Source organism: Alligator sinensis, unplaced genomic scaffold (genome assembly GCF_000455745.1).
Source record: "Alligator sinensis unplaced genomic scaffold, ASM45574v1 scaffold975_1, whole genome shotgun sequence".
NCBI classification, from domain to species: domain Eukaryota; kingdom Metazoa; phylum Chordata; order Crocodylia; family Alligatoridae; genus Alligator; species Alligator sinensis.
In genome coordinates, this window is record NW_005842068.1 from 794,100 (window position 1) to 814,173 (window position 20,074).

Genomic DNA, 20,074 nt, shown 5'->3' on the forward strand with positions numbered 1-20,074 from the left:
GATGCTGATCCAAGCAGATCAGGACAAGCTGGAAAGGTGGGCAGAGCCAAACCAGATTCAGTTTAAAAAAAGAGAAGTGCAGAGTGCTTCATCTGGGGAGAAATAACCAGCAATGTGACTATAGGTTAGGAGGAGATGTCCTGACCAGCATGATGGCTGAAAGGGACCTTGGGGTTATGGTTGATCAAAGGATGAACATGAGCAAACGCCGTAGTCAACAGAGCTAACGGTATACTGGGGTGCATTATCCAATGCATAACGAGCAGGTCTAAGGAAGTGATACTTCCTCTCTACTTGGCACTGGTGAGACCCCAGCTGGAGTACTGTGTCCAGTTCTGGGTGCTGCTCCTTAAAAAAGATGTAGAGAATCTTGAAAGGGTCCAGAGAAGGGCCTGGAGGACAAAACTTATGAGGAAAGACTAAGGGATCTGGGACTGTTCAGCCTGGGGAAGAGAAGACTGTAGGGGATTTGGTGACCATCTATAAATATGTAAGGGGTGAATATCAGGAGCTGGGAGAAAAAGTGTTCCCTAGGGCACCCCAGGAGGAGAGAAAGAGCGAATTAAAAGCCTGCAGCTGGCCGATTAACAATTTGATTTGCAGTTTTTTAATCTCTACTTTCTGAGGGGGAGCAGGGGGAGGGGACACCGAGCGCTGGGTAAGAACCTCAGTCTTCCCAGAAGCTTGTTTCAATGCCCAAGGGTGTTACCCTGGGGAGGTAGTTTGTCGGCTCCCCCAGCTGCAGTAGCATCAAGTAAAGAGCGAGCGTCACTCTGGGTGTTAGTTAAAAACTCAGAAGTCACCCTCCTGAGAGTACTAACTTTAACTCCCATCAAAGTCATAGCAGGAGAGAAAAACGCAAGTGGGAAAAGGCTCTGCCAAAGTGCACTGTCTGTCTGATTGATTTAGGACACCCGCTCACAAACATATCAGAGGTATTTTAGTTCAAAAGCACACTGCCGCCATTTTCTGCACATTGACATGCATTTCACTGTGTATACAACTGCACACAATGCAGCGCAGTGCGCGTCAGTTTGCAGATGGAGTAGACTTGATTAACTGAGTCTGCTCCAACCCATCGGATCTCCGGCACATTGTGGGATGAAAAGGTAGGTGTAAAATGCCCAGGTTGACCAGAATCTGGAATCAGCTTCCCAAGGAGGTGGTGCAGTCCCCAGCCTTGGAAGCCTTCAAGAGGAAGCTGGACAGACACCTTGCTGGGATCATTTGATCTTTGCTTCAGTGGTATGAGCTGTCTGAGTAGGAAGTCACACTTAAGAAACTCTTCTGTTAAGTTCCAGTTTGAGTCCTGTTTTTCTTTTTCAGGCTGACCCAGCCCACAGCACCCAAAAGATGACTTGTAAAGGCCTATGGCATGTTTTGTGCCTGGTTTACTGCTCAGTCGACCGTGGTCGCATGTAAATGAAATGTGGGGCATGAGTGCATGACACTTTAAAGGGGGTTAAATGCTTTTGCACCACTTTAATGGTGTTGGTGTTTGCACGCGTTGGTGGTGTATTGTGCAGTAATTCCAGCTGCTGTAGCATATTCGGCAGCACAATGCACCTTAAATGACTTGGGGTGCTACAGCTGCGAAGCGAAGCACCGACTGTGCAGCTCAGGGGGTCTGCAGGAAGCCCGTGCAGGCAGCCTGGCAGTAGCCCAGAAAGGCAGTCTCCACCAAAGAAATAAAACAAAAAACAACAAAAAGGGTGAGCCTGATTCTTTTTCTCCCCCCACCCCCAACCCGCCAGAGCCTGTCTGCCTGCCTGAGCAGCGTGAGGGCCCAGTGCTTCCCGTTGCAACTGCAGTGCCCCCCAGAACCACGCAAGCCAAGTGCCTGCGGGCAGGTGCTGCCAGGTGGGGGGGGCATTGCTGTGGAGGAAAGCATCAGCCCCCCTGCAGCCCAGGGACTGCTCTGCCCACCAGCAGCTCGCCCTCCCTGTCACTGGAGAGACAGGTAAGTGCATGGGTGTGTGCATGACATGGGGGTTTACTTGGTCCTAAATTGAAGTGGTGTTTTTAAAAACCCACCACTTCAATTTAGGGCCCCCGTTTCATCTACACAGACTCCATGATATCAACAGTTTTCTCTAATGTGCCATGCAGCCAGTAAATGTGCTATGTTATTTTCTGATGCTAATGTTGAGGAATATTTTTGTTCTAAATTTGAACAAGTGTTTCATTGAGAGGAATATATTGGTGGATATTCCAAAAGGAATCAGCGCAAAGCATTCAGTAAAGGGTGCTAGCTGAACCACCCTGGCCCTCAAAGACGACCCAGAACACTGTTAGAAACATACCTGTTAGCTCCCAACTAACAGGTGTGTGAGTAGGTCTAAACCACTTCCTCAGGGCTGCTGATGGAAGTTACCATCCATTAACCCACAGTCCACGTGAATCAATCCCAAAAATAAGGCCAAAAAACTATGCTGAGAGCCACCCTGCTTCTGCTCACAGCCTGTGCTCACCCTGAGGGCCACTTCAGGGCTTTATTTCTTGATTTCATGCCTGAGGAGCAAGGTTCTTGGCAATGCTCTCAGGAGCACTGTACCAGTAGTACAGACTTTCCCTATATGGTAGGAGCCCTCAATGAAATTTTTCAGGGGGACAGCTAATAAGGAATAACCTGCATAGAAGAGCGATGAGAACAAATACATAGAAGAAGGGGGGACAGGGAGCTCAGGGTTCACTTTAAAACCATTTCAGGTCAGAGGACATTGCTAAGGGAGCATATAAGAGGTTGCAGCTTGATAGGGCGTTTCTACAATATGCATTAAGGAAAGACTATATGATGCAGTGCCATCCAACTGTGTATATTATTAGCATGTATAATTATAATAATAAAATTTTAGTATTCCTGCTACACTCACCTTCCTCCCTGTCTGCTTCTCTGACTGTGAGCATAGCACAACTTCCATTTCTTTTATTAATTAAGCTCCGATCAGGCAAACTTGTGCATGTTTGCCTTGAAGCGTGAGACAGTCCCATTGAACAAAATGGGGATTCCTTACACTAACAGTTAAGTACATACATAAGTATTTATAAGGGTCTGACTTTAAAATGTAATCTACTAGGAACAGAGCTACATTAGCTAGGCTACTCTATGCAGTGCCTAGCACAATGAAGCCTCAGATCCTGATTGAGACCTTTGAATCCCACCATACTGTGAAATAAATAAACAACAGCTATGCATAAAACCATGTAAGTATGTGGGAGTGGAAAATAAGATCATACTATAATACTGCACTTAAAACCACAAGTATCACTCAAGATCTGTGCTTATTCTATTGCCAACAAGTGAGAAATTACAGTCTTTGTGAGGGAGAAAGCATAACTAACCACAAACTGCTAGGTTTGCAGGAGGAAGCCAGTCTTTTCATAAAGTACTAGTACTGCTACTCAATATACACACATTGACAGGGGGCTCATACTTTACTTAAAGCACAGCATCAAATAATATTCCATTCTGAAACAGCTCCCCTTACCTGTCCGTTATGGTAGTGTTTTTATGGACCATACAAACTGCTGCAGTACAGACATTACTTCCATTAATCATAAAAGAACAATTTTAAGAACCAAAAGTTTAAAAGGGAAAACAATACAACAGTGGACTACTTGTCCCAATATGTTCACTATTTAGTTCTTCAGCTACTAAATGGGTTCTCTTAGCAGCAATGTACATCACTGTTGCTATAACTTTATCTTAAACAAATTTAGATAGTATTTTAAAATATTATAGAGAACAAGACTGACAATTTGAGAACTTCCATTTTTAGGACAGTCTACAAAACAGGATAGGCTTGGACAGCCCTGCTAACCCTTATCAGTGTTCTCCTGCAGCCCTCTTCAGGCAGAACTATCTCCACGGGTGACAGGGTAGTTACTGTCCAGGCTTATTCCATCTTTGACCTAAGTCTAGGCACCAGTTGTGATATGGACACTTATCTGCTAGGGTCTGTTTGCTCTGGACAATGCCAATTCATTTCATGTGGGTACCCAATCAGTCATCAACTGTTGAAATCAAAGAATCATAGAAAATTAGGGTTAGAAGGGACCTGAGAAGGCCATTCAACCCCCTGCTCAAAGCAGGACCACTCCCAACTAGATCATCTCAGCCAAGGCTTTGTCAAGCTAGGTCTTAAAAACCTCCAAGGATGGAGATTTCACAACCTCTCTGGGTAACTTGTTCCAGTGCTTTATTACCCTTCTCGTGAGAAAGTTTTTCCTAATATCTAATCTTGCTACAACTTGAACCCATTGTTCCTTGTTCTGTCATCTTCCACCACTGAAAACAGTCTGGCTCAGAGGTGGGCAAAATATGGCCTGTGGGTTGGATCCAGCCCACCAAGCGATTCTATCAGCCCACAGCTGCCCCCCTAAAGCAGAATTATCTCCAGCCTGCGGCTGCCCCTCTGAAAGCCAGCACCTCTCTGTGCTCCATGAAGTAGGCACCAGCTGCAGTGGCAGCAGCCCCAGCTCTGTTTGCTAGACAGTCAATGCCCCTCCCCAGCCCAGCCTGACCCTCCTTGCCCCACCAACCCCAAGGCAGGGGGTGGTGGAAACAGAAAGCTTCTCCCCGGTGAGGCTTCTACCCAGCAACACTGTGACTGTTTGTAGAGGAGAAAGCCCCGCCCCTGGTGAGAGTTGAATAGCAGTTATGGGTCCAACCCAGCATGGGCTAGGGAATCGCATTTGGGTGAAGGGAGCTGGGAGCCATAGGCTGGGGTTTATGCCACCATGTGTAGCTGGCGCTACAACCTAGATGCACACCTGGGACTTGGGCCGGGAGCTGTGGGACATCTGGGCTGGGCTGGGCTCCAATGTGCAATGCCACATGCTGCTGGTGTGATGACCCAGCTGTTCACCCAGGACTCAGGCTGGGAGCCATGGGCAATCTGAGCCCTAGGTCTTCGTATGGATGCAGCCAACAACTGTGCTGTGCACCCTACAGGAATTGCACCGGTTCAGCCACTGGCCCATGTGTGCCTGCCCTTTGTGTGCTGCTTCTACTTGCTGGCTCATGTGGAGGGCCAGTTGCTGGTAGTGTGCTGCCCACCTTACCCGTGATTTCCAGGGTACCCGCTACTACCAGCACAACCACCTGCTACCTGGTCAACTTCCCCAAGCACCTGGGCACTGGCTACAGCAAGAACATCTGTGTGACCAGTAAGGGCAGAGGCAGGACCAGGAGCAAGGGCAAAGGCACCTTGAGATGTGCTCAAAGCCCCACATGTTTTGGCCCTGGCTGCACTGGTGGCCCTAGGTCAGGGAAAGGAGAGGCACCTGGGCAGCCTCCTGCTGCCAAGTTAGGCAAGGAGCAATCCCTTGATGCCCAGGACAGTGAGTGAGCCATGACATGGTAAGCCAGGTGACGACAGAGGAGAGGGAGAGACTAGGGAGAAAGAGAGGGCAAGCAAGGACAGAAATTGAGAGAGGTACTCTCCAAGTCTGGCCGAGAGTAGCCAGCTGAGACTGGGACAAGACTGAGGGATTGACTTTGAGCTCAGCAGAGGGGTCAGCTAAGATAGGAAGGTGTCAGCATGACCCAGCTTGGCAGTTACAAGCCAGAACCATGCTACCTGCACCTGAAGCTTGTAGTCCTGAATAGTGGGTTCAGAGCTAATAAGTGCAACTAGAGCAAAAGTGGACAGGGAGCCCATCTAGACAAGGACTAAATAATCAAGAGCCTGTTCCTCTGATGAGACGATCCCTAGTCAGCTTGTTCCATCAAGCTGTGAGAGATGAGACCACTGGCAGGGATGAATCAGGAAAGGAACAGGGCATGGCTGACTGGTGCTGTCTTAGTGGGGGGGGGGGCCACATGCCCCTCCTGTGACCAGTCCTGCCGACCTCGCTGCCTGGGGGGATCCCCGTGGCTGATCCCACAATGGTCAATCGCTGTGGATGATTGCTGCAGTCACTTCCGGGAGCTGCAGCGATCGGCCGGCACTTGCAGGGGGAACACCAGCACTCCCACCTGCTCCCCCAGCCTATCATCTAAGCGGTGAGTGCAGCGGGTCAAGGGGTGCACCGGCACTCCCAGGGGGTGCACGTGCACCCCCATGCACCCCTTATGCGTCGCCACTGGAACAGGGTGACCAAACGAAAGACGTTTGAGAGGTCTAGTACTCTTTAGCTATACTTTGGGCAGCATACAAGAGTAAGATATTATTTATAGCTATTATGCAATCACCTCTATATCTACAGTACTCAAAAAAGCATAAATCAAAACAATATTTTTTTAAAATAAAATTAAAATCTTTTATAGCAGATGTTTTATTTTTAGTATATGAGTTGTGTTTTATCTGTATGCTGTTAAAATGATTTCTTCTGAAACATTTTATGTGCATGGCTATCAGCTCAATTACTTTGGCAGCATTCTCAGGTAGGTCTAATGCCCCTGAAACCTACACCAATTGGTTGAGGGCAATGGAGCAGGTTGGTAGAGAGGTCACAACCCCTCACTACCTGATAGGTCGTACCTGTGTCTCATGGCCTAGGAGACAGAACTTCTGGGGTCCCCAGGATAGGCTATGCACTGTGAGGGTATGCTCTCTGCAGAGGCTGTGTTTCCCAGTCAAGGGGTGGACTTTAAGTCAGGGACCATGTAATGGGGGCAGAGTTTGAATTAATTTGACCAGGATTCTGGGACCAACATGGCAGTGAGAGCAGCAGGGTTTGATGTCAGATGGGTGGGCCTTATGTCATGGACCATGTGACAGTGCAGGACTTCCAGTTCCAAGACTGCAAGTACCCCCACTCTTCCCAAAAGGAGTACTTCTGGGGCAAAAGGAGGGACTTCTAGTGGCAAAGGTCAGGGATTAGAGGTGGGACTTCCAGTCCCAAAATGGTGGTAAGGGGGTGGGGCCGAGCTCCTAACTATTTTTGTTGCCCTCTGCTAGACTCTTTCCAATTTTTCCATCTCCTTTCTGCAGTGGGGGGCCCAAAACTGGACACAATTCTCCAGATGTGGCCTCACCACTGCCGCCTAGAGGGGAATAATCACTTCCCTCAATCTGATGGCAACACTCCTACTAATGCTGCCTCAAATGAAAGGAGCAATATAAATAGAGAGTATTACAAGTACTCTGAAAAGCCAGCAATTAAGTTTACAGGCCCTAGAAGATGAATTCTGGACTTGAGCCACATCCTTACATTGGGCACGAAGCACACCTACAAGGATACTTGACTCAACCAATAACAACCCTTACAGGGTTCCAAAGAGTAATCCCCTCCACCTCTGCAAGCTAATATGGGAGGGCATTGACAATTGGAGCCTGCCTTTTCCCAGAGTAGCTAAATTTTCTGTTAGCAATAAAGAGGAGCAGCCTTTCAATCTGGGGCACAATAAGGATTATAATTATAGCAGAGGCTACACATGTGAGAAAGGTCCTGTGAGCACTTGCAAATTCATTACCTGCGGTGCACAGATTGGATGCAATCCAGACCCGAAGTCATTTTCTCTCAAGTACACAACCTGTGATGTAGTTGGTTCTTGGTGGACTGCCCAAAGGGCTCAGGAAGGCTCTTTCTCTTCCACAAGGTAGCCGCAATCAGTTCCTAAATTACTTTAACTGTATATAAAAATTATAGGCCCAATCTGCCACCCTTATGTTGAACAGTCCTTACAGGCAAGAACAGCCCCCACTGAGACAAGGTAAGAGTTATATATAGAAATACAATCACCACCACTAGAATAAAAGTGCACAGAAGAGGGGCTACAACTGACAATTCCCTCGTATTCTTTGTCTGGTATATTTCGGACTAAAGCATTATACATGGGGTTGTGTTTACATAAAAAGAAAGGCCAGAATATATTTTACAGGAGGAACTTTCAGAGAACAGCATTGTTTTTAAAAAGAAAATGAAAGCACTGCAAAAATTTAATCCTGTCAATTACTAATAGCATATAGATAAATCAGTCAGACTAGCTTGCTTAGGGATGAGAAAAATCTCTTAATTAGGAGGTTTGGAAAAAAAAGCCATTTTAAAGGGGTTAATCACAAGTTTTTGTTTGAGAAATATCCAATTACCTGGAAAGACAAGAACTACTGCAAGCGGTGTTCCTGTTAAAGAAATGCTACAATAAAAAAAAAAAAAAAAAAAAAAAAGGTCAAGAACCCTTGTTTATTTTTCTGATTTTGTCTCACACTCACTCAGACACACACAGAGTCTACCTATAAATGATGTTTCCTGAAAGTTATTTCAAGAATTCTATAAAATATTCTACTTCCTGAAAAACCCAAATGCTAATCTTTCAGGCTCAATGTTAGCAATGCACATTCATGAACCTTGTATTAGTGAACAGTGGCTGAAATCTTTAATTCAGCTCAAGCCTGGCCTTTTGACCTCTGGGGCTGAGGTAATAATTGAGTCTTTGTGCTACCCTTTCCAGTGCTTTGGTTTTAGGGATTTTCAGCTCATGAATTTAAGTAAAATTGGAACTTCCTTCCCCCAAAAGTAATTTCTTGGGATGGAATGTATCTGCTTGTTCATTAGGTTAGCCTCAGATCCAGCTATAAATTCATAATTTGAAGGTTACTAATACAAATTTTTAAACCGGTATAAAGCTATCATGAGACAGGTTGACATGAACTGACTTCTAAAACCACAGAGAGAGATTGTACTGTCACACACTAGTTCTTCAGTAGCAGAAAATACAAAGGGAAGCTGGTGCCTGTTATTGTGCAATACAGATATTAACCTGAGAGCCCTGTACTTCATGTACATCAAGCCCTCTGCAGGATGTTTGAAAAGCAGAAACATTTTAAGAATAAGTGATGCTACAAGACCAGTGGCTTACCTGCTAATGAGTGCAGAAAACAGGACTAAATAGGAGATGCTAGGACACTCCAGAACAGGCTCCTGAAGATCACAGGAAAATTCTGACAAGGGATGCAATCTGATGGACAAGATTAATCACTTGCAAAAAAGGCAGCTCTGCAAAAGATGAAATAAAAAATCTTAAGAAGCTGGATTGCACACATGAATTCTATGTTAACAGTGCACAAAAAGGCTCATATCCAATGTGCAGAAGAGTGAAGGAAGTTAAGTTTGTTATTCAATACTCTAACACCTCTTCACTGATATTGACAGGCATTTCTCCTTGAGCTTTTTCCTTTTCCGTTTTGTTTTCCTTTCTGGGGATTGGCTCATTTACACCAATGCAAATAGCTACAACTACTGGTAAGGAGGAGACCAATTTCCATGAACACACTCACACATGCACACAGACAAGTAAAAATAAGAATATTCTAAGAATAAAGGATGGCAGAAGCAAGTTTTATAATAGACTGGATCACACAGGATTACAGGTCCTAGCTCAGAGAGACCTCTGAGAAGAGTCTATGTGAAAAGGCATCCAGACATATGATAAAAAAGGTGCTTGAAATTCTAGCAGCAGCAATGTCAGACCCAGGATTCTGAGCTCTTCCTCAGGCACACTTTGCAGTGTCCCTTTGAGGTCAGTATTAACACAATTCACAAACTCAGCCTGGATCTCTTGGAGAAGCATGTCATTTGTTATTATGCAACGCAAGCACAAAATGTTTTCTTTTCCATTTTTGATTCTCTGTTTCTCTCGTCACTAGGTGCATGTACACAAGATGCTAGCTAGGCAGTAGCCAAATAATACTGCACAGTAGCACGTCACAGCACAAACAGTACTAATATGCTACTGTGCAGTATGATTAGGCTAGTGAGCAGTATGGCTGTGCAAAAGAGCACCGTTCCAATTTGACTTCCGTTTTGACGGAACAGTGTTTTCTTTCAAGTTTCATTTAGTTGTGAAAGCATTGTTCCGTTTCATTTCATCAAAGCTCTTTTGCTGTTTCGACACGGTTTTGATGTTTTGCCCATAGGTTATTATGGGGAAACAAAATGCAGCAGGCAGGCAGATCAGGGGCTCGCCTGCACCCCCCGGGAGGGCTGCAGGGTCTGTGGTGGAGTCCTCCTGGGGGTCTGGGCCCCCAATCTGCCTGCCAGATGAGAGAAGCTGGGTGCTGCTGCCTGGGACCAGTGCTGGGAAGATCGGTGCTACCGCCGGTCTCATCCAGCAGGCAGATCAGGGGCTTGCCCACACCCCCAGGAGGGCTGTGCCAGAGTCCTCCTGGGGGTGTGGGCCCCTGATCTGCCTGCCAGATGACAGGCCAGTGCTGGGCATAGCCTGCACCCAGTGCTAGGAAGATCGGTACCGCCACTGGCCCCAGGCGGCAGCACCCAGCTCCTGTCACCTGGCAGGCAGATTTGGGGCACTCACCCTCGGGAGGACTCCGGCACAGCCCCCACAGGCCCCCTGGGGGTGCTGGAGGGCCCCTGAAATGCCCACTAGCTGACAGGAGCTGGGTGCCGCTACCTGGAGCTAGCGGGGCTGGGGCAGATAAGCTTGTGCAGGTACCCACCACCCCAATCCCAGGGTGGGGGAGGGTTCCCGCATAAGCTGATCTACCCTGGGCCCCGCACCCTGCTCAAGCCAGCTCCGACATGGGGTCAGGGCAGATCAGCTTGTGCAGGAAACAGTTCCCCGGTCTGGGGGCAGGGGAGGATCCCCATAAGAGCCGATCTGCCCCAAGCCTCGCACCCACCTCCACCCAGCTCCGGTACTTGATTATACAAGTACTAAATAAATGTACAGTAACCACTGTGCAGTAGTGTCTCATGTAGACGCACCTACTGGTGACTGTATTGCACCCCTTTCTTTTTTAGTTTCTAAGCCAGCCTCTCCATTGTCTTGATTCACTGTAGTCATTTACACATGGATATCTCATAAGAATTGAGATTCAGATCCACCTGTGGACTCACTTAACACTATGTAAAATACAGTCATCCTTTTTTAGTACCATTTTACATCTGCTTTGTGTTTTTGCAGGTAACATCATTTTATTTTGCATGGGTCCTTTCACGTCATTGTTGTACGCTGATTTCTGGACAAAATGCAATCTCTGTGGTATTTTTGTACTACAGAGTAAAGCCCTCAGGTATGAGTCAAATCAGACAATTTAGGATTCAGGCAAATTATGAATACTTCATCAGTACAAAAACACAGAGATAGCAAACTAACAAAGCTGATCTACTGAGGATGAAGCTATAATCAGTGAAACTGTTTTGTCTACCAGTATAATACAAAGCATTGCTAAGTGAAGGATGTTATACCACGAAGAATGCCATTAAATGCATTTAGCTGTGTCTAGAATCATAGAAAGTTAGGGTTGGAAGGGACCTCAGGAGGTCATTTAGTCCAACCCCTGCTCAAAGCAGGACCATCCTCATCTAGATCATCCCAGCTAAAGCTTTGTCTAGCCGGGTTTTGAAAACCTCCAAGGATGGAGCTTCCACTTCTCTGGGTAACCTGTTCCAGTGTTTCACTACCCTCCTAGTGAGAAAATTCTTCCTAATATCTAACCTAAACTTCCCTTGCTGCTACTTGATACCATTGCTCCTTGTTCTGTCATCTGCCACCACTGGTAACAGTCTAGCTCAGGGGTGGGTAAAATGTGGCCCTCCAGGCCATTCTATCCAGCGTGCAGGGCCCCTAAAAAAATTTAGAAAATTAATATTTATCTGCCCCTGACTTGCCAAAAGTCGGTAAGTGACCCTCTACCTGAAATAACTGCCTGCCCTCCATCCTTTTTCAACCCCCGCTTCAGGTAGTTGAAGGCTGCTATTAAATCCTCCCTCAGTCTTCTCGTTTCTTGACTAAATAAGCCCAGTACCCTCAGTCTTTCTTCATAAAAGTCATGTGCCCCAGCCCCCTCACCATTTTTATTGCCCTACACTGGACTGCCTCCAATTTGTCCACATCCTTTCTGTAGTGGGGGTGGGGTCCAACACTGAACACAGTACTCCAGATGTGGCATCACCAGTGCTGAATAGAGGGGAATAATCATTTCCCTTGACCTGCTGGCAACACTCCTACCAATGCAGCCTGAAAACTTACAAGGATAAAGATTCCACCACTTTTCTAGGTAGCCTATTCCAATGCTTGATCACCCTCATAGTCAGAAAGTTCCTCTTTATCTCCAGCCTAAATTTCCCCTCTGTAGTTTGAGGATATCGCGCCTACTCTTGTCCCTTACACCCGCAAAGAAAAAAACCCAGCTTTATCTCCTCTATAATCACCCTTCAGGTATTTGAAGTCTTATCAAACCTCCTCTCCATCTTCTCTTCTTCACATTAAATAATCCTAGTTCTTTCAGCCTTTCCTCGAAAATCTTGTTTCCCAGGACCATAATAATTGTTGTTGTTCTGTGCAGGACTCTTTCCAAGCTGTCCACATCCTTCGTCAAGTGTGGGGCCCAAAACTGGACACAGTAGTCCAGGGAAGGCCTCATCAGTGCTCATTAAAACAGAAGAAGCACTTCCCTTGATTTCCAAGGGACAATTCTGCTAATACAACCCAGTATACTATTGGCTTTTTTGGCAACAAGAGCACACTGTTGGATCATATTCAGCTTTTGGTCTACTGTAACCCCCAGATCTTTCTCTGCAGTACTGCAGCCTAGCCAGTCATTCCCTAGTCTGTATTTGTGCAAGAAATTATTCCGTTCCAAGTGTAGGACTTTGTATTAGTCCTTGTTGAAACTCTTGTGATTGATAGAGCATTCAATCTATTTAGATCATTCTGGATCCTAGCCCTGTTCTCCAGAATATCTGTAACTCCCCCCCAATTTGGTGTTGTCCACAAATTTATTAAGTGTGCACTCAATACTGCCATCCAAAGCATTAACAAAGATATTAAACAATACCAGACCCAAGACAAATCCATGGCAAACCCCCACTACATGAAAAACCCAGTGCTATTTCTGCAGTATCTTAGAAGAGAAGTGTACTTTCATAAATTTCTAATTTAAATTGAACAAATGTCAATTGTCAACAACTTCGCAATTCCTGCCATACACACAAGTCACAATCTTGTAAGGTAAATACATGCTGCTGCAACTCCCTTCATCTTATGCCTTGTATATTTTCAAGCATGTGTGTTTGCAAGGAGGAAAACGGGACAAGTGAATGAACATGCTGTGGTACAAATGTCTCAGGGGTATGAACTTGAATGACGCACACTACTTCCCAGATGCAGTGCAAAGAACATATTGTTGCAGTGTGTGCCAAATGAAAACTCACAGAACCTTTAATCAGTTTATGATGGATTTTCTTTATACGGTGTATTTCTATATAGAAACTATTTTAGAAATATTTTTTCTAATGCCTCCACCTATTTTAGAAATATTTTTCTAATGCCTCCACCTCAAATCCAAACTTCCTCAGTACCAGGAATCCAATGGTGCAAACCACAGAGGAAGAAAAAAAGAGTAGTAATGTATTTTGCAAACTGTTAACAACTGTAAAATACCTTTATTAGGCAGAACAATGCTATGGTATTAAGACTGAGTACCTCATGAGCAGTGAAGGAAAGAAAGCAGTATTATGCATTAGAGGATGGGTTTCTTGCTCCTCAATGGCGGCCACTTCCTTCCCAGGTGGCTTAAGAAATATTGGACCCTAAAACTGCCATCAAGCCAAGATAATTCTAAAAGGAAATGCAGCACTTGGGACAGAGAAGGGAATGAATAAAGGAACTTAGTTAACTGTATTCTTTTAAATGATGCTCACACTCAGAATGTTAGACGTCCTAGTAGAGACTGGTGGACTGAGTGCAGGTGAAACACTAAACCTTACAGAATCTGATCTGCAAGTCTGCATTTTATCACATAATATATGATACAATGTGTTATACAATATGCATATACATAATGCATACATATAGTACCTGTGTTAACTACATCTATGTAATATATGAAACAATCTAATACATTTGGGTTTGAATATTAACATAGATATTTAATTATTATTTATTCACAAATAGCTGAGCCTCAATTTTACTTTTACAGCATGAACCTTAGCCTTTGGTGACTTAGTCTCCATCCAGGCCTGGAATAAGGGAGAAATGTTGCATGTCACATGTTTCGGTTGAACTGACAGAGCTGCCCACACTACACTTACTGCTTAGCTCTAGTCAGAGCAATCAGTCATGCAGGTTCTGATTCTGCCACCTGGTGTTACTGTTATGTGCCTTTCAATTCAACAAGGAGTGACCAGTATACAGACTCTTCCATTTCAGCAACTGTCGTATATATGGGTGTAAACAAGACTTGAGACACCCAAATGCAGGTGGGATTTATAATTAAACTGCAATAAATCTTTCAGTCTGCAGTGGTCAGTCTGCTGCATGCAAGCTTGCAAGAGTAATACTGCATAAGCGCTTCTACTGCTCCTGGTAATTTGGGGCTGCACTGATTTAAAGCAACACTGAAGTAGCTGCTCTTATGAATTACAAATCCGCAGGGTGCAGTTGCAACCTTCTTTGACTCCCAATCCACCTGAACTTTAAAACCAACTGCCCAGGAAGGGCAGCAGTATTTCTATTCAGGCAGCATGGAGGGAGTCAGCATCAGCTACAGTGGGTAGGGCATTGTGTGCACAAGCCTGATGTACGTTTCCCAAAACAACTGCTATACTCCCAACTCAGGCAAGGGCAAAGGACACGTGGGGGCCAGAGGAAACGCTTCAAGGACACCTGCAGGGAGAACATAAAGTGTGGCACTGACATCACAAACTGGGAAAAACTAACCCAGAACAGGGCTACATGGTGATGGCTTGTGAGAGATGGTACATCTCACTTTGAGGAAAACCGTCTTGCCCTGGAGGCAGAAAAATGACAGAAATGGAAGGAAAGGAAACAAGACTGAGAAATCTGTAGCCTGACCCTCCTTTTTACCACCACCTGTGGAGTCTATGGCTCTAGAATCAGTCCTCTTAAACATCAATGGACCCATCTACTACCCGTTACTTGACTTTGGAGTAATCATCCTTGACCACGAGGGATTCTGATGACAGCTTTCATTCTGGTATAAGCACTAAAAGAACACTACTCCCAGCCTCTGTGACTCAGGCATACCTATCGTTACTCAGTGCTGCAACAGGAAACAAATACACTGTAAAGACAAATTCTAGTGTTTAATATCAAATTCAGTCTTGTATTACAACTACTTAACAAAAGAAAGTAAATAATTAAAAGCAATGCTGAAAAGTATAAAACAAAGGAAAAATTAACAACCAAAGAGAACTGCTGTCTCAACAATCAGGTGGTGAAGAATAGGACACAGTATTTAGATACCAGCAACAGGAAACTTGATGTTAGAGAGTTTGGGAGAATTCTTTCCTTTAGCATTTAGCATTTTAGAGTGCTGAGACATATTTTTCATAATTTTAATTTACTAATGTAAACTTTTAACCCTTACCCAATTAAGTTATACTATTTCACAATCAAAGTGTTTATTAGTTTATAAACAGTAGTTTATAATTCACAAATGCAGCCCTATGATTTCCAGTTCTTTCAACAGAAAATTAATTTTCTGAGTTTCCACCTGTCATTAGTAGATCTGGAATTTCTACGTATTGTTAAAGTGACAATCTCTGCTGACACAGATGATAAAAACACAATCCCAAAATAGTAATATGGAAATGCCATGAGTCTATCTTCAAAAAATATAACTGTGCTTCCAAAAGGATGATGGCAATATAGTCACTGGCTTCAACAGAACAGTATTACACTAATGTTGAGCACTTCTGGAAATCCCACCTGTCACGTGACTATTCTGGTTATACATCTGCTGTTTGAGGACCTAGTTTTACAGTTATCTCATGAATGGAATTTGCAATGCAGATACCACAATGACTTCAATAAAAAATGTAATCTTCAAACCACTCACAGAGCTGTGAAGGTATTGGTATTATAACTAAGAACTAGAGGTTTCTTTGGAATATTCTGTGCGCTATTTAGTGGAAGAGGCACAGAGGCCTCTGCTCTGCCTCTGGCTAAGGCACTAAAACTCATGATTTTTGTCATGGCACTTTAACAGCTTTTCTGGAAAAGGAGGCAGCTTGCACCTCAGAATAAACAAAAGTCTGTATTCTGGAAGAATTTTCCTGGAGCACCTGCTGGGTCTTCTCTGCTGGCTCAAATTGCACTGAACAGTATCACTAACAGAGACTGTCAACTGAGTTACCCCTTGCATTTGAGTGTTTTGGCTATTCAGACATTTTCCCACAGCAGTCCAACAATATACAAACATTTTTTTACAAGCGGATGAGTTGTTTTTTGTATGCAATATCTATCTTGCTGAGTTACATGAATTTGTGTTCCTAATTCATTTTGTCTCTGCTTCCCAATGAATAATTGAGAGGAAGGAAACAAAAATGGAATTGTTTTTTTTTACCTATAAATTGGCCTTCTCCAGTCCTTGTTCTGGTGGGGGTCCAGCTCACCACTGGTAAAGCAGCCCTCTAAAACATTTCTGAACCCTGATACCTAGTTTCTCTCAATACAGATGTCAGTACATGCTTCACAGACACCTTATCATATGTGAAAAAACATTTGCAGCTGACAGTGGTTTTCTATTATACCATTAACACCAACTCTATGGAAAGACTAAAGCGTTGATGGATTGGAGATAATCTGATATGCATTTTAAAGAACCCAATTGTCCATTCTCATCCAATCCACTACTTCTGGCACTGGTCAGAATAGCCAAACAAGAGAAAAGATGACACAGAGTAAAAGATAGCATTGTTCAGGGAAGAGTGACCAAAAGTGGTTTCAAACTCAGGCAGGATATCAATTTTGCAATGCTGTGTAAATGAAAAAATTGATGACAAGGTCACAATCCTACACATCTCTTTGAAGCAGCTCTATTTCTTTCCTTCTGCAAACCATGGACATAACTGGATGTGCTCTAGGGCCTACCAACATCAATGGAAGTCTTTCCATTGACAGAAGTGAGTTTCTGGAGCAGGTCTAATTGAAGGAGGGCTTTTGTCTGCTGACCATAACAGCAAAAATCACTCACATGTCACTGTCCTGGCTGAGGATGCCATATGTGCCTTCTGTAAAGTAATAAGATGTCATCTGATTAAAGAGAGAGAGGAAGGATTTGGTTCTGCCAAGACCATAGTTTTATTGCTCTTATTATTTTTAAGCACCCAATATACTAATCACCTGACAAAAATGCAAATCATAGACAGACTTGAAGGGTGTGACCACACTACTGTTGTGGTATACCCTGGAGTGCTGTCATGAAGTTTGTCCCACCCATTTATTTACACTCTGTCACATCAAATCCCAAAAGGTGAGGCCGTCTTGGAGCAGCACTGAGCAAGTACCAATAGGCATGCCTGAAACACAGAGCCTGGGAGTGGTGTCAGATGTCCTCAGCATCCATCTTTGCCTCATTTTTGCAAGATGGAATATATACTGTGGGAATGAGTGGGTGTTGCACACTTCGTAGCAGCAATCCAGGGCATGGTGTGTTTAGAGGCCATCCAAAAACTTGACTGATGAAAGGAGATGTGAAAAAGACAGTCAGTCAGTGGTGCTTGGTAGCAGTGTGAGAGAAGAGCCTGATGCACAAGCAGCAAACCTTTGGACAGTGGCTACAGGTCCACTTGCCAATTGGAGGCTGAAGCACACTCGGCTTCCTGGCTCACCTGCAGGTCTCAGCCTGGGCTCTCCTATAGTTCTCCAAAGTGACTTCACCAGCCTGGACCCAGCCTCTCCAGACTGAGCAGCTGTGGGCAGGGTGCTCAGTTGTCAGTGAGAATTCTGAATTACTTTAGACATTGCTTGACCTGTATCAGAGTATCCACTGTATTGGAGCTTTGGCCGTCCTCTGTATCACAGGCAGTTGTTGAGTTGGCCATAGAGAACAGCCTTCGGCAGATGATCTTGAGAGATGAGCTCCATGTTTCCCAGCTGGCAAAGCCTGCAAGCATCCAGCGTAGTCTGCATAGACTGTAGGCTGGCCCTCTAAAGATCTCATTGTTGGTAATCCGTTGGTCCCAAGTGACTCCAAAGATTTTTTGGAGACAGCAAAGGTGGAAGCTGTTCAATCTCTGCTCCTGCTTGGAGTATGTGACCCAGCCATAAAGGAGGATACTGAGGGCACAAGCCTGATAGATGGGCACCTTTGGCTGCATCCAAGACAAGCATGGCTGTGCAGTACATAGCACGTGCACGTGTCTGTGGTGCCATATACTGTATGTTCAGTTGTTCTCTGTGCTGCAAAGGAGCACACAGAAAAAAAGCGTAGCTGCATATGTGGCAACAGTGTGTGCCGCCCAAAGCCGGAGCCTGGCTGGCCAGAACCAGGCTCCACTGCTGGCCAGGCTCTGAGCAGCAGGATTGCTGCTGCTGCAGCAGCCCCAGGAGGTCCCCAGGTAAGGCTGCTGGGGCCAGCCCAGTTGAAGATTCAATCTTTGTGAAAATTGTGGGAGACACGGTTGTAAACAGAAGTTCTTGTTCACAGTTCTAGTTAGGGTAATACTAAAGGAAATACATGTGTTTGCAAACACAGGCCAAATAGGGTGTTAAACCTCCCTGGTTTTACAGTATGCCTACATTTCTGATCTGTCAAGTAGCCCAAGCTGAGGTTGAAATGGATAAGAAGGATGAGTTCATTTACCTGACAAGGACTAGGGTGTTGTGGTTTCCACCAACCTTCTAGAACCATAACTTTGACACAGACATGACTGCACCAGTATTGATATATTGAGTATAGCAGTAGAAGGAGTTTTGATGCATTTGAAGAGGAAAAAGTGAACTATTAATTCCAGAGTGAAAACAGGATAAAACCAGAAGACATTATTTGATCTATTATGCAAGAGACATAGGTTCAACCCTATCTTGCCAATTTGCTCCTTCTCCCTCTGCAAAAGCACTGCAGAATTAACAGTGGGAGGTGTAACAAACACTCGGTAATCAACTCTCTGGACAATTAAGGAAAGGCACTTACGGACTCTAAACGGCATTATATTATACAATAATGACAGAGGTGCAAAGCATGTCCTGGGGATTAATGACTTGTTGAGATGTTAGAGAGCACTTGAAGCAGCAGGGAGTTGTTAACTCTTGGCACTCATTAATTCCTCAGACATGTCCTGTGCTAAGGTCATTTTGTGATACTATAAGGGGGGGGGGGGGGGGGGGGGGGAAAAAGCTCAAAAAATGGGGGGCGGAGAACAAACTTAGCAAAATTATTATTTTTAATAAATAGCCTAGGAACTCTTCCATTGATACCAATGGACATGGACATCTTAGGAAAATACAAAAATGAGACCTCCGCAAAGGAGTCTGGTTCCAATATTCCCCTTCTCAACAGACAAAAGGGAAAAGGAGGATTGTGCTTTCATTTTCATATCGCAGTATTACCAAACTGCTGAATTCAAGGCATGAGCCAGCCCCACAATCATATGAGACAGCCTACAACTAATACATTTCAGAACATATTTTCTTTTCTGTTATCTGAGGTTGTATAAGTCTATACCCCTCTGCTTCAGCCTCTAAAAAAACATTATAACATCTACTTTTGTAATTCACTGTCACGCTAGCTGAAGAATAAGTCACAAAAAGCAGCAACACAGGAGGACTCATCCACCTCTTACATTTATGGTGTTTCAGAGACTTGAGCAGGAAGAAACTCAGGTTCCTAAAAACTACTTATGTGCTTAAAAGGTAGAACTCCTCATCTTTAAAAATTAAGGCTGATAGTTTTTATATGCTCATGATGTCAGGAGCTGTGGATATTAGAAAAACAGGAAATACTACCACATTCAAAATACAAGCTGTGAGAGTTGGCAACACTGGCTACTACTATATTTACGTGAATATAAGACAACCCCCAAATAATTAGATTCTATATGTGAAAATTTATAAATCTGTTATAATTTTCCAGATATAAAAGCCTAATTATTGGGGATTTGCCTCAAATTTGTCCCCCTCCCACTAGCACAGCAGGGAAAATAAATCTGGTGGGGTTAGGTGGTCCCTTACCCTCTGGCCAGAACTTTTTCCCATCAGACCCTGTTTAGTCTGAGCACATAGAAGTGAGAAGCAAATCTGAAACGCTGACTTGATTGAAATACATATGCATGTAGTAACTTGCATATAGGCAAACTACTATGGATACCCATAGACTTGATTCATCCAGAATTGATGCTTTTTTTTTTTTTTTTTTTTTTT

At 44.3% G+C, this 20,074-nt stretch overlaps 1 protein-coding gene across 10 annotated transcripts in view; it reads right to left on the minus strand.

Moving 5' to 3' along the window:
- Nucleotides 1-20,074, minus strand: part of PRR5 (proline rich 5) — a 174,789-nt gene that overhangs the window by 117,709 nt on the left and 37,006 nt on the right. For 3 of the 10 annotated variants that reach the window (XM_025204087.1, XM_006023573.3, XM_025204086.1), the window contains exon 2: nt 8,807-8,943. The exons of 5 other annotated variants lie outside the window; for them this stretch is intronic. The gene's annotated coding sequence lies outside the window, so the exon portion shown is untranslated. Of the gene's footprint in view, nt 1-8,036; nt 8,084-8,806; nt 8,944-20,074 lie in introns of those variants that run through there. 2 more of the 10 variants (XM_025204090.1, XM_025204093.1) reach the window with 2 other exon arrangements.